The following is a 12,943-nucleotide window of genomic DNA, read 5'->3' on the forward strand; positions in this document are numbered from 1 at the left end:
GTACTTAACCTGAAACTGTTCTTAATCTGAGGTACCACTTTAGCTAATGGGGCCTCCTGCTGCTGCTGTGCCACCAGAGCACGATTTCTCTTCTCATCCTGAAGCAAGGTTCCTACATAGTACCCCGAGGTACTGTTTCTGGGTTAGTGGAGTCTGTAACCTGAAGTGTCTGTAACCCGAGGTACCACTGTATTTCATATCTGAATAAAGGACTGCCAGACAACACACAGCGCAGGAAGAATTCTTTCCAAGATTGTTGGGATTCCTGGTCTCCTTAAAAAAAGTGTAGCTTTATGATTGCAGAAAATTAAGACTGCAGAATATTGACTGCAGAATGTAGCATGAAAAAGGAGCAATTTAAAGACATCCTAATTTTATTATGTACTTCTCCAATGGCTTGGAAGTCTATTTAAAGTTTTAAGCTTAGACTCAGGTGGGCTACAGAGGCAGCGTGTACACCTGCAGTGGAATGGGGTGGTAGTGAGAACTGTACCATTTCATGTGGCAAGGGGGGGTGCTATTTTTTTTAATATTTCCCACACATTATAAAAATGCTTGCAATTCGGAAAGCAGCTCATGAGGAAGTTGGATTTCTTTTCAGCTCTACGTAACACAAAATGGTGTCCTCATCTAAACTAAGAAACTAATGTTGGCTTGCAATATCCGTGGGGCAAGGCAACTTGCCCCCTTCCCTTCTCCTTTTGATGGTTGAAACATATACCGGTAAGTGGGCACCCAATTTATGCTCCTGATTGGAGTTGGGTTTTCACACAGTTTTCTGGACACTTCCTGGGAGTGGGGATAGGATGGAACTGACACACTTCTGTCGGTGGTACCACCTCCTTCTTTGGAAGCCATTTGCTAAGTAAAATGGAGCATGATTGTCACTCCACATGCACACATAGGACTCCATCTTTTCTGAAAGCTCCTGATTTAAAACAACTTTAAAAGGAGATTAGACCAGTGGCTCCCAAACTTTGGTCTCCATGGACCACTTGAAAATTGCTAGACCACATACTGATTTTTCTGTCTGTTGTAACAATTGTAATGTGCTGTGCTATATGGTTTTTAATTGTATTTTTAAAGCCACACCCTAAACCACTTGATTGTATCTCATCAGCCACTGGTGGTCCATGAGCCACAGTTTGGGAACCCCGAATTATAAAATTTACGGAAGGATAAAGCCACCAATGGCTCCTACTCAGTATGCCTATATGTTACCTCTGGAATTAGAGGCAGGATGCGTGTGAATTCTGGTCACTGGGGAACCATGGCGAGAGAAAGCTGTCGCTGTCACATCCGATTTTGGTCTTTTCCCATTCAGGCACCTGAATAGCCATGGTGAAAAAGAGGATGCTTGACTAGAAAGGCCTTTGGTCTGGTCCAGCAGGGTTTCTTTTAGGTGTAGTGGACAGAGGCAAATTTTCTCTCTCTTGTAATGCTATAGAACTCTGATTCATTCAGTGAACCTGGTTGACTGAAGATTTAGGACAGTCAGGACTTTGCACAAAATGCACAACTGATTTAGGGAATTCACTGCCGCAAGATATGGACAGCCGCTGGCTCAGATGGCTTTAAAAGTGGATTTGACAAATTTATGGGGCAGGCCACTTATGGAGCAGTGACTATTACTCATGGTGGCAATAATAGTAATAATAATATTTCTTTGTACCCCATCTTTTCCTGGGAATCAAGGCAGAAAATATAAAAAAGATAAAAACACAGAAAAGACAAAAGTCCTCATAGACCCGCTCCCTGCCTTGCAGGCCTTTTCCCACCTGGCATGGGAGGGTGGGTCCCGGACTGACTCCAGCTGCAGAAACTGAGGTTGCTGAACAGACTTGGGCTGGGGTATTGTTTAGGGCAGGGTTTCCCAAACTTGGGCCTCTGGCTATTTTTGGACTACGACTCCCATCATCCCTAGGTAACAGGAACCAGTGGTCAGGTATGATGGGAACTGTAGTCCAAAAACAGCTGGAGACCCAAGTTTGGGAAACACTGGCTTAGAGTTTTGTTGAGGGCAGGGTCGTTGCTGTTACTGATGTTAATTATTTTGTATTTCTATTTTAGATGTTACGTTTTATGTGCTTTTTGGTCTTATATTTACTGCTTCTGACTACTGTTGCATTACAGTTTTTTTAATATATTGTAAGCTGCCTTAAGCATGGTTTTAACTATGGAAAGGCGGCATACTAAAATAATTTAAAAGAAGCCTCCATGTTGTTAGGGACCAGCACTTGGAGGGAAGCTATTGCCTTTGTGCCTGATTGTCTCACATGGCAAATAGGATGCTGGGCTGGATGTACTCTTGCTCTGATCCAGCATGGCTGCTCTCATGTTCTCAAAGGCGTCGTTACAGAGCAACATTATTGTTAATATTTTCATTTGCCAGTAGCAACGACACTGTGTGCATCTTCATTTCCTGATACGTGCACTTGCCAAAGGTGACTTTTTTCTGGAATGACTTTCTTCTTAAAAGGGCACAATAGTGCTGTAATTCTATCCCTTCCAGGAGTGGAACAGATAGTCTGAAACACAAATGTGTTTTGAGCTTTGTGGCTTCACTGTTAAGAGGAGAAAGCATCTCTTTCTTTTTCTTTTCAAAAGCACCAGTAGCTATGGTATCGCTTGCCTCTGAGTCAGTTGAACACTTGTTGTGAAACCCGCCTATGCCACCTTCTTTCATTTTTGTTTCTTGCAAGAGAATCCTTCAGTTTCATCTTCTTCTAAAAGGCAACTGCAGCTTAACACCCGTTTCTGAGCAGTTCACATTGCTGATCAGATAACGAGTCGGTGAATAGAACAGTTTCTGAACCGTCATGATAGAGAACCGCACTAAAGTCAATAAAAAAGAGTGGGAACTTGTGGGTTAACCAAGAGTTTCAGCATCATGTACAAGTTGGGTTCCTGGTACATAGAATTGTAGAGTTGGAAGGGATTCTGAGGATCATTTAGTTCAACCCCCTGCAGTGCAGGAATGTACAGCTGTCCCATGTGGGGATCAAACCATGGCGTTATCCGCACCACGCTGTAAGCAACTGAGCTATCCACATTTACTTGCTGCACAGGTGTTTTGTATCTGCTAATGTTGTGTGTACAAGGTGCCTCAGCCTGAATTATAGAGATGTGATTCTTCTGAATGGAGACCTGTGTGGTAAGGCTCTTTAAAACACCTGGTGCTGCATTTAAATAAGACTATGATTAGCAGGTATTCAGAAGTGTGATCAACTCTTAACATCTACTGCCTTACCACTTTTCCTTACTTTCCCTCTGTTTTTGGAAACTTCTGCCCTGATTTAACATTCTGTCTCCTTCCTTAGCAGTGGGTCCCTACTTCTTAAGTAATTTCCTGAATAAATGTGGATGTGGTTTGGTAGGTCAGAATCTATTTTTCCTAAACTACAACTTGTTATATATATGAATTGTAGGCAGACAGGGTCAGAAATGGCCAAAAAGAACATAAAGGAAACTATATACCTTTCATTCAATCTTTGTAGCTTGAATGGATGGTTGGAACATGGCCTATGAAAAGTTTTGGCAGGATTTTGTTAGGCCATCCTGTCTCATTCCAAATAACATACATGATCTATCTTGATCAGTTGCTCACCTAAGGATAAGTACTTTATGAAGTGGTCTCTGACCCACATAACTTATGCCACAGTGCATTTGCTAGTTTTCAAGGTACCACTGGACATTTCTTATCACCTGTTTAAATCCAGGTTTAATTTGAGGAATGTTGAACCTGGGATAATTAATTCTCAGGTATAGGTGTTATGCATCTGCAAAAACTGAAGCAAATTATTGTCACATTGGTGGGATTCCTCTGAATAGGTTTTGATCCCTTTCCTATTCGTTACCAGGTTTCCTGGACCTAAACCTGTCCAGAAAGGGGAAGTACAGTTTTTATTTAGAGCAATGTGACACTTTAGTTGCTGCAGCAAACATACAAAGCATGTTCTGTGCACAGTTTTAAACACCACTGTTCATGAACCTCAGAAACTTGATCCGAGAAACCTGGCCTGTCTGTGCTGATGTTTGAAGGTGCAAATGCACTTATTTGTGATTTCTACACGTTATATGTTCCCTGAAGCAGTCAGAATGTGTGGAGCTGCCAGCAGATGTAGCTTCAGCTTGTTCTGAAGGGCTGTAGCTCAGTTTTGGAGTTTGCATGCAGAAGGTCCCAGGTTCAAACCCTGCCATTGCCAGGTAGGGCTGAGAGATACTGCCTACCTGAAACCTGGAGAGCTGCTGCCATCAGTGTAGACAGTACTGAGCTAGATGGGCCAGTGGGTCTGATGCAGTATAAGGCAGGTTCCTATGTTCTGTTTTCAGGTAACCTTACCCAAGCATTTTTGTGTATTCTGAACAAGAGTGTGGTTGTTTCAGTGTATATGATCTAGGTACCATGTGCTGTTTCCCACCTACCCAGGAGATGCAGGACAGGTAGCAACATCCCCAATATCCTCTCCTTACATAAAGCTCTTGTACTGCTTTTGAAATACACTAAGTATGGCAGGGGTCAGGCACGAGAAAGGTAGGATGTACACAAATATGTATGGCCTTTATCAAACCTTGTGCATAAGGTTCATCTTGGAAATTGTTTAGTTTTCCAAAGAGCTCTTTTGCAAATAGTAGCAGCAGAGGGGGTGGGAGAATAAGAGGGAGGGAGAATTTATCAAGCCAGAACATCAGTGCTGAAAATCTAAAGCTAGGTGAACAGCATCCGCAAGTGTTTCTGCATCTCTGAAGTGCTTACTGTACTTGCATCTTTTATGTTGTGTGATATGGCCACAAGAGGGCACACCCACCTAAAACCTCACCTCTCTTCAGTTGGTATAAAGATCTTAACTTTAAAATCGCAGCACCCTGAAACCTCCTTCTCCAACTCTCAACCTCAGAGGCCTTCCAGCTAGTTGCTTTTGCTATGCCACCCAAGCTCCTCAGTAAATCTCTCTTTTTATTTTGTTTATTTGCAGCAACAGTTCATAAAGCTTTTGCTGGGATTGATTGAAATACTGCATTGCATCTTTTGAGATCTGTACATTGGCAGCTCTGCAAAGCAACTAAATGCCTTTGAATAGTTAGTGAAATAGCAGGGTTTAATAGCTGCCCAGTACCCTGTGGGTTCATCCTGGACAGCCAATGAAATCCAGACCTTGAACAACTTCAGGAGCTGTCGAGTGAGCTTTCCCTTGTTCATTCTTGCCCCTCAAAATTGAACAGAGGACAGCTTCTTCCCTGCGAGATACAGATAGACTCCCAGCATAGATTCTGACAAGTGAAACTACATAGCTGATGGTTTTCTAATATGTATGTATGTTTTGGGGCATGTGTGTGCACACAGTGCACTTGTTTACAATCTTCCACATATTCATTCTTTAAATTTTCAAGCATGCATTTGAAACTCCTGAGCTGCCCCTCCAAAACATAAATGTAGGACCATAGAGTTGTAGAGCTGGAACCGACCATGAGGGTCATCTAGTCCAACCCCCTGCAATGTGGGAATCTTTTGCCCAATGTTGGGCTTGAACCCACAACCCTGAGATTAAGAGTCTCATGCTTTTGGTTGCCTGACTACATGGGATACATTCCCAAAATTATTAAGGAACTGGAGTGTTTTAAAGATCTCTCTACAGAGGCGCTCGCAACCCCTCTTCCCACAGTAGGGCTTCCACATGCAAGTGTTTGAGGTGTAAGGCCGCTGCTTTGCATGCAACAATTAAGTTCTATTTCTGCCTTTCAGCCGTTTTTGTGGGCGTATAATTTCCTCAGCTGGGAGGGGCTGCTTTCTTTCTTAAGGTCTACGTGCAACTTTCACTTGGGGTGTAGGCGGAAGCCTTGTTTTGTTTTATCGGTGCTATGGTCACTGCTTTGGAGAACTTCCTGCCATTGTTGAAATTGTTGAATCCTGCATCCTCCCATCTACAGGCCAGATAATGTTATCATGCTCTGGTCCGCTGGTTTGGATTGGCTTCAGTTAAAAGTTGAGCATGGTGGACGCTTTCCTGGAACACTGCTTTAAATCACGCCTCCCATTTCTACATGTCAAGTACTCTGGTATTTGGATCCGTGTTTGGCAAGGAAAACTTTTTGTGTGTGTGTTAACCAGCCAATTAGCTTGTAGTGTTTTGCATATTATTGAAATGATTGCTTGAAATGTTGGGTTTTATGGACCAGAGCTAGCACTCATTGTAGGCAACGACAAGTGGATATCACTGTGGACTGGAATAATGTACATATTTAGCATTACCCCTGCCTCAGAAGCCTAATTCCTTTCTGGTTTTTCACACATAAATTGCTGTCTTCCTCCCATCAGACCGAGCTAGAATCATAGAATTGTAGGGTTGTAAGGGACCCCATGGGCCATCTACTGTAGTTCAACCCTGTGCCATGCAGGAATCTGGGCTAAAGCATCCATAACAGAAGGCCATCCAGTTGTTGGGGTTTGGGGGAAGCTCCTTCCACTGAAGGGGACCAAGCACAGAGGAATCAGCATAGCCTAGTCTGGTGCCCTTCAGATGTTTTAGAGACCATAACTCCCATCATCCCTGAACATTGGTCATGCAGGCTGAGGCTGGTGGGAATTGTAGTCCAAAACATCCACCATATTGGGGCCCTTCCTCTGAATCAAGTAGGACTTCTGGATAACATCTATCAATGGAAGAGACTGAACATTCACAGTTAAATGCGGTCGGTGTATGTAAGCATCACTTTAGTCTCTAGCAAGGGAGAAAAGGTCTAATGTACAAGGAAAGGAGGGAAGGGTCAGTGATTTGATCGCTGCTCTCCTTTCAAGAGTACAGGCCTGATGTTTCTTCTCAAGAGAATTATTTGTACATCATCAGTTGTGAAGCATAGCCCAAAAGGTGGTTTGTCTTGTGGTTACATGGATGTGGAAGCTTAAGTCAATGACAGAAGAAAATAAATCCGCTTTGGCCATGTTTAATGCAAGCAAATACAGTCCGACACGGCATATTTGTTGTTTCTGCCAGTTAAAACAAACATGTAGAAAGGCATTATAGGCAGTGCTATAGCATAGAAATTCTCCTATCCATCTCTTGCCTATAGATCTCACCGCTATCAATTGCCACACCTGCCAGGTGCAACTTGAGCTGCTGCTTGTAAAAAGGAGTGGCACAGGCTCCATTTCACAGTGGCACCAAAACAACCAGATGCTAAATTCTGCACATCACCCACTCTTTCCCCATGAACGTCCCCTAGGCTCAATGCCCAGCTTGTCTGCTCTCTTTTCTCCAGGGATCAACAGTGAGGAATGCCATCCCTGTTGACTTTTCATGTTATTCATTTGGGACTGATCCACCAGCTGTTACCCTTTCATTGAATGGAGCGTTTCGTTAGGCAGGTTGCTTTTATATCTTGTCTTACACATGGCTTCATCCCCTCTTGATTCCCCAGTAGAACACATTGATCTAATTGCTAATAAATAAATAACATAAATGCCCCTAATTCAAAAAGGAGGTCTGGATCTTCGCTCCACCTTTCTCTGGAGTTAATCTTCTTTTTACCGTATTTTTTGCACCATAACACTCACTTTTTTCCTCCTAAAAAGTAAGGGGAAATGTCTGTGCGTGTTATGGAGGGAATGCCTACGGGTGGCATGCCTACGGATTTTCCTCCTCTAAAAACTATGTGCGTGTTATGGTCGAGTGCGTGTTATAGAGCGAAAAATACGGTAATTTTCTAGTCCACCACTGTTATGATCCTGAATAGTGTTTGACATGTCCTCTGATATCTGGTGCGATTTGAATTAGTTGCTGTCACATCATACCCAGCCACCCCAATCTCCCCTAATTCAGATTAATAAAACACAGCATTATAAAACAAGGAGAGGGATTCTGTGGCTCTCCAGATAGTCAGACTCCCATGAGCTGCAGCCGTCATTGCTCTTGACTAGGGATGATGGGGACTGGAGGGCCACAGGTTCTCTGTGCTTATGGTAGGACATCGTAGAGACTGTTTTAAATATAAGTACACTTGCAAGAATGTTATTTGCTAAATGATTGAAGTGTAATCAAAACCCAAATTGATTTAAAAAATTGGGATCAGTTGGAAATGCTTAAACTTAAAGCTTTGCATGGTGTGCTCAAAATAACATCGTGGTGATTTGTATATCAGAAATGAATTGGGTAGAATTGGGGAATCGTAATTTGTGTTTGTTAATGTTTGTATTTTGTGTAAATATGTTTCTGTGTGTTTTTAGAATTAATAAAACTGTAAAAAAAAGGCAAGCAGACAAAACACCCCTCTACAGAACAAGCTAACAACAGAAGCAGTCAAAATACATTAAATTTCCAACCTGAGGTCTTGGAGGTTATTGATTTGGAGGTAAAATAAAGGAGAACTCCTTGAGGCCTTTGATCCATGCAGGACTGTTTCTGTATTGCTGGCCTCTACATTCCTGATGCAGTGGCGTCTTTGAGACACATTTTGTTCTCTTCCCCCTTCCCTCACATGGTCCATGCAGGATGGTCCATGCAGGGGCTGCAGACCATTTGCAGAGACCAGCAGAGATGTCACAGTCTTCATGATAGGCTTTTGTCAATAAATTTGGTGGAATCCTGGGGGAACAGCTACCTGTCCATTTCCATAGGACGCTTCACTGTCTTCCTTCTGGTTGGGCGCTGTAGCAACTGTTGCGAGAAACTGCTGGCTGGGCATGCCTAGAGATAGAACAAGGTTGTCTTGGCAGTGACTCTTCTAGATCCGATCATAGGGTTAGTTGGGTAAAGCAAAAATGTAGAGAGGCAGATTGCACAGATGTGCAGTAGGCTTCAAGTGTGCCAAGGGAAGGAGGCCTAGGGACCATTTCCATTGGCCCCCAAATCAGCGCAGCAAATGATACACTTCAAGTCTCCCATGCACCATGAGATAGATAGAAGGGAACCCAGCTTAGTTCTTGCCTCCTGTTGCTCCATCACAAAATTAAGGAAGATTGAAGGGAGTGTTTGGAAGGCACGAGCTCTTTTGCTAGGAGCAGAGAGTATTTACTCACAGCTCATTATTTGCTCACTATTATTTGCTCACATTGGCCTTGATTGCATATCATAGTTAAAAGCATCTCAACCACTTTTAGCATGTGGGAGAAAAGCTACAATCCTTGACCTAGCATAATGGACAAAACCGGGATTGCTCAAAACTACGACTTGAAGTAAAGAACAAACCTTGACATCACAATCATGGTTTGCTTAGAATGAAACCGATCATGATCCTCAGTTTGGGGAGCAAAGCTAGGAATTGTGGTCTGGACCATTGAAAACCCATGGCTATATGTGAGCTGTTGTTCACATATCCAGCAATGTAAATAAATTGTAATTCCAGCCTCCCCAGAGCTTACATAGTTTATGAATATGTGCCATGATTAGATAAAAGCTGCCCTGTCCCCACCTCAGTCTCACAATCCACTAGCTTCAGTGTTGGATTTGCTCGATCTTTCAGTGAAAGATTGGGGTATTTGTAGAATATTTCAAATAGGAGGTGAAACCTCTCAAAGAACCGACTCGCAGACCAGTTAACAGTGGAAAGAGGAAAGCCTTTTTTCCCTCCAAGGATGGCAGTGTACAACAGAGAAATACTTCCTTACAGGCAGAGTACGGAAACGGCAAGCAATGCAAATCCCAAAAAGGAAGAAGTTGGGAATACAGCAATATTGGTTGTTTTCTTTTGAGAAGCGCTTGTAGTGCCATTGTCCTGGCTGGCTGTGGTCTTGGTGGCTTGGCCAGGAGAAGATGAAGTGGCGTTGGTTTGATCTTTTGTGACTTTGGCTGTGTTGGTGGCTTGACCAGAAGAAGATGAGGTAGTGTTGGTTTGACCTTGAGTGACTTTGGCTGCGTTGGTGGCTTGGCCAGGAGAAGATGAAGTGGCATTGGTTTGATCTTTTGTGACTTTGGCTGCGTTGGTGGCTTGACCAGAAGAAGATGAGGTGGTGTTGGTTTGACCTTGAGTGACTTTGGCTGCGTTGGTAGCTTGGCCAGGAGAAGATGAAGTGGCGTTGGTTTGACCTTGAGTGACTTTGGCTGTGTTGGTGGCTTGTGCAGGAGTAGAAGCGATAGCATTGTTAGCTGGCGACATAGTGGCATTGCTGGTTAGCCCTTTAGTGGACGTGCTGGTGGTGGTGTTGGCTGGTGATGTGGCCATGTTGTTGACTGGGCCAGGAGTAGAAGGGGTAGAGGGGGTGTTGGCTGCGCCAGGACTGGATGTGCTGTTGGTGCTTTGGAAGGTAGTGGGTGAGTCTTTTGCCATTGGCTCACAGTTAATGAAGTGAAGCCCACTGAGCATTAGGATAAAGATGGAGTGTGGACCGAACTGCATCCTGCACCTGGGGTTCTGGTAGAGAACAACAATACAATACAATTAATATATAACTCACAGTTGTCTTTGTAAATGGCTTGCTGGCTGCTCAAACTAAGCCATCCAACTGTGCCTCCTTCACAAAGTCACCTTCAGGGCTCATGAGATCTTGTTTTTGGACTTTGCCAAGCATGTGGTACACCTTTACCACTGAGATGTCTATCCTATGTGACTTTTTAAAAGGTGATGTAAATTGGCCCTTGGATATAGCGATATCAAAGCAGAGATTCATTGTTTTGCATGCCACACAACATCATAAGAAAAAAACGAGAGCTAAGCGGGCCAAATCTTGTTGCATTTGATGCTGTCTTTTAGTACACTTTATTGAAGTTTTTGACCCAAGCCCAGCCCCTGCTTTCCTCTAAGTACAGTGGTACCTCGCAAGACGAATGCCTCGCAAGATGAAAAACGCACAAGACGAAAGAGTTTTCCATTTTTTGAGTCGTTCCGCAAGACAAATTTCCCTATGGGCTTGCTTCGCAAGACGAAACGTCTTGCGAGTTCTTGCGAGTTTGTTTCCTTTTTCTTAAAGCCGCTAAGCCGTTAATAGCCGCTAAGCCGCTAATAGCCGCTAAGCCGTTAATAGCCGCTAAGCCGCTAATAGCCGTGCTTCACAAGACGAAAAAACCGCAAGACGAAGAGACTCGCGGAATGGATTAATTTCGTCTTGCAAGGCACCACTGTATGCTTTATTTCCTGGGCCCCAACTTAGAATGAGAGCCAAAGAACTACATAATTAGAAGAGGGAGTCTCACAAGTCCCTATTGTTGTTGTTTTTGTTTGTTTGTTTGTTTGTTTGTTTGTTTGTTTGTTTGTTGTTATACCCCAGCCATATGACTGGGTTGCCCCAGCCATTCTGGCTGGCTTTCAACAAAATATAAAAACACAGTAAAACATCAAACATTAAAAAATTGCCTATACTGGACTGCCTTCAGATTTATTCTGAATGCTGAATAGCTGTTTATCTACTTGACATCTGATGGGAGGGTGTTCCACAGGGTGGGCGCCACTACTGAGAAGGCCCTCCAGTTCCTTCAGTGACTTTTTGGATTCTTTAGAATTTAGATTCTTTAGAATTTCAGCTTTTATTATAGACTTACTCAGTTGTTAAAATAAAAAAGGAGATGCAGAAGCATTCATTATTTCTGGGCACTATGCAATAAATCAAAATCTCACCCCAAATATTATTACAGTTGCAACATCAGGCAGATAACAAGTAAAAAAATTAAGTGGTCCACCAGGACCCTCAACAATGTTCAAGTGGTCTGTGGAGAATAAACTTTGGGAACCACTGATCTAATGCACCAGTACCAGTGTTGTGATTATTGTGCCCTTGGAAGAAAGTTGGAAAGCAGACAAAAAATAAATCAATCAAAGGAGCAGGTACTATCATGTTCAAAATGAGGCAATTATATCACAGTGTCAAATTCCATACCTCTCTCTTTTCCCCTTCGGATCCTCGTCCTGGGAGATCAAATGCACCTCCTTGGCTTATCCACCTCTCAGTCTTAGAAACAGCTGGGCAGGAATATTGGGGACTGCAATTTATGTTGAGCTTAAGAATGATGTAACCATGCAGCTAACAAAAGGTTCGTTTCCTTGTTTGCAAAGCATAATCCAAACTAAATATTGTTTTTAATAAAAATAGACCTCAATGGAGCATTCAGGAAGCATAATAGAAATGCTGAAAGCATTTTCAACCTTGAATGATTGCAGCAGTATATTTTGAAATCTAGAGCTTCAGTGTCTTCTTGATCAATTGTCTAGATAGGTATGGTCTGAAGGCACCTTGTTGAACTTTAGCAGGCCTTAGTCTGATGAGCTTCTTGGAAGAAAGGAGGGATATAAATGTAAGAAAATAAATGCATCAATAAAAACAATCTATTCTGCTAACCACCTTTTGAGTAAAACTATAGAAAGTTGCCCCAGTCAATCAGAATATTTTTTTAAAAACTCTTAACTCATTTCAGTAGAAATGCTAATAAAATCAGCATTCCCCATTCTCTCAAATGTAGGAGGAAAATAGCACATCTAAGGTAGTGGCAGGTGGATGCATCATCTAAAAACAATGTGTGGTTTTATATTGCGAAAAGCAATGTAAATTTACAGATTTAATCAAATCAGTTTAAAGCTAATAACCCACTGGCATTTCATTAACCTGTTGACGGCTCCATTTGCCTTATACCTTTTATTATTATAATTGGGTTTTATAAACAAGAATAATCTTATACAAATAAGTATACCAAGTTTTCTCATGTCATATGTATACCACAAAAATAACATAATAAATGTGGAAAAATATCGACAACATATGTTTCAAGCATGATGATGTGAAGATAAGCTGGTCTGTCATTCAGAAAGGCAAGCTGTGTCTTAGGCTGTGAATATTTTGTGCGCCTGCCTTTTTACTGTGGGTAGGGTCTGATGAAATCTCAAAACCCAGTGGTATGGCTGTGAACAACCTTCTGGGGCAGCTAAGCTTGCAGGCTTCCAGATGCTCCAGAAGAAGAACTACATCTGGGTGCTGCACGATGCTTTGATGGCTGAGGCATTTGGCCGCCCGGAGACCTCAAAC

General features: G+C 42.6%; 2 protein-coding genes and 1 long non-coding RNA gene across 7 annotated transcripts in view; 1 reads left to right on the forward strand and 2 right to left on the reverse strand.

The window, feature by feature from the left end:
• EVI2A (ecotropic viral integration site 2A) overlaps positions 1 to 12,943 on the reverse strand; it is a 166,724-nt gene that overhangs the window by 124,204 nt on the left and 29,577 nt on the right. The window lies entirely within an intron of this gene.
• NF1 (neurofibromin 1) overlaps positions 1 to 12,943 on the forward strand; it is a gene marked incomplete at its 3' end in the record, with an annotated part of 165,357 nt that overhangs the window by 73,129 nt on the left and 79,285 nt on the right. The window lies entirely within an intron of this gene.
• On the reverse strand, positions 6,927 to 11,921 carry LOC309331581. The gene is made up of 3 exons (XR_014151902.1): positions 11,804 to 11,921; positions 7,693 to 10,344; positions 6,927 to 7,518 (listed from the first exon to the last, which is right to left on the reverse strand). It is a non-coding gene; the product is annotated as an uncharacterized lncRNA (long non-coding RNA).

The sequence above is a fragment of the Podarcis erhardii genome (assembly GCF_964252035.2).
Source record: "Podarcis erhardii genome assembly, chromosome: 16".
In the NCBI taxonomy this organism is placed as follows: domain Eukaryota; kingdom Metazoa; phylum Chordata; class Lepidosauria; order Squamata; family Lacertidae; genus Podarcis; species Podarcis erhardii.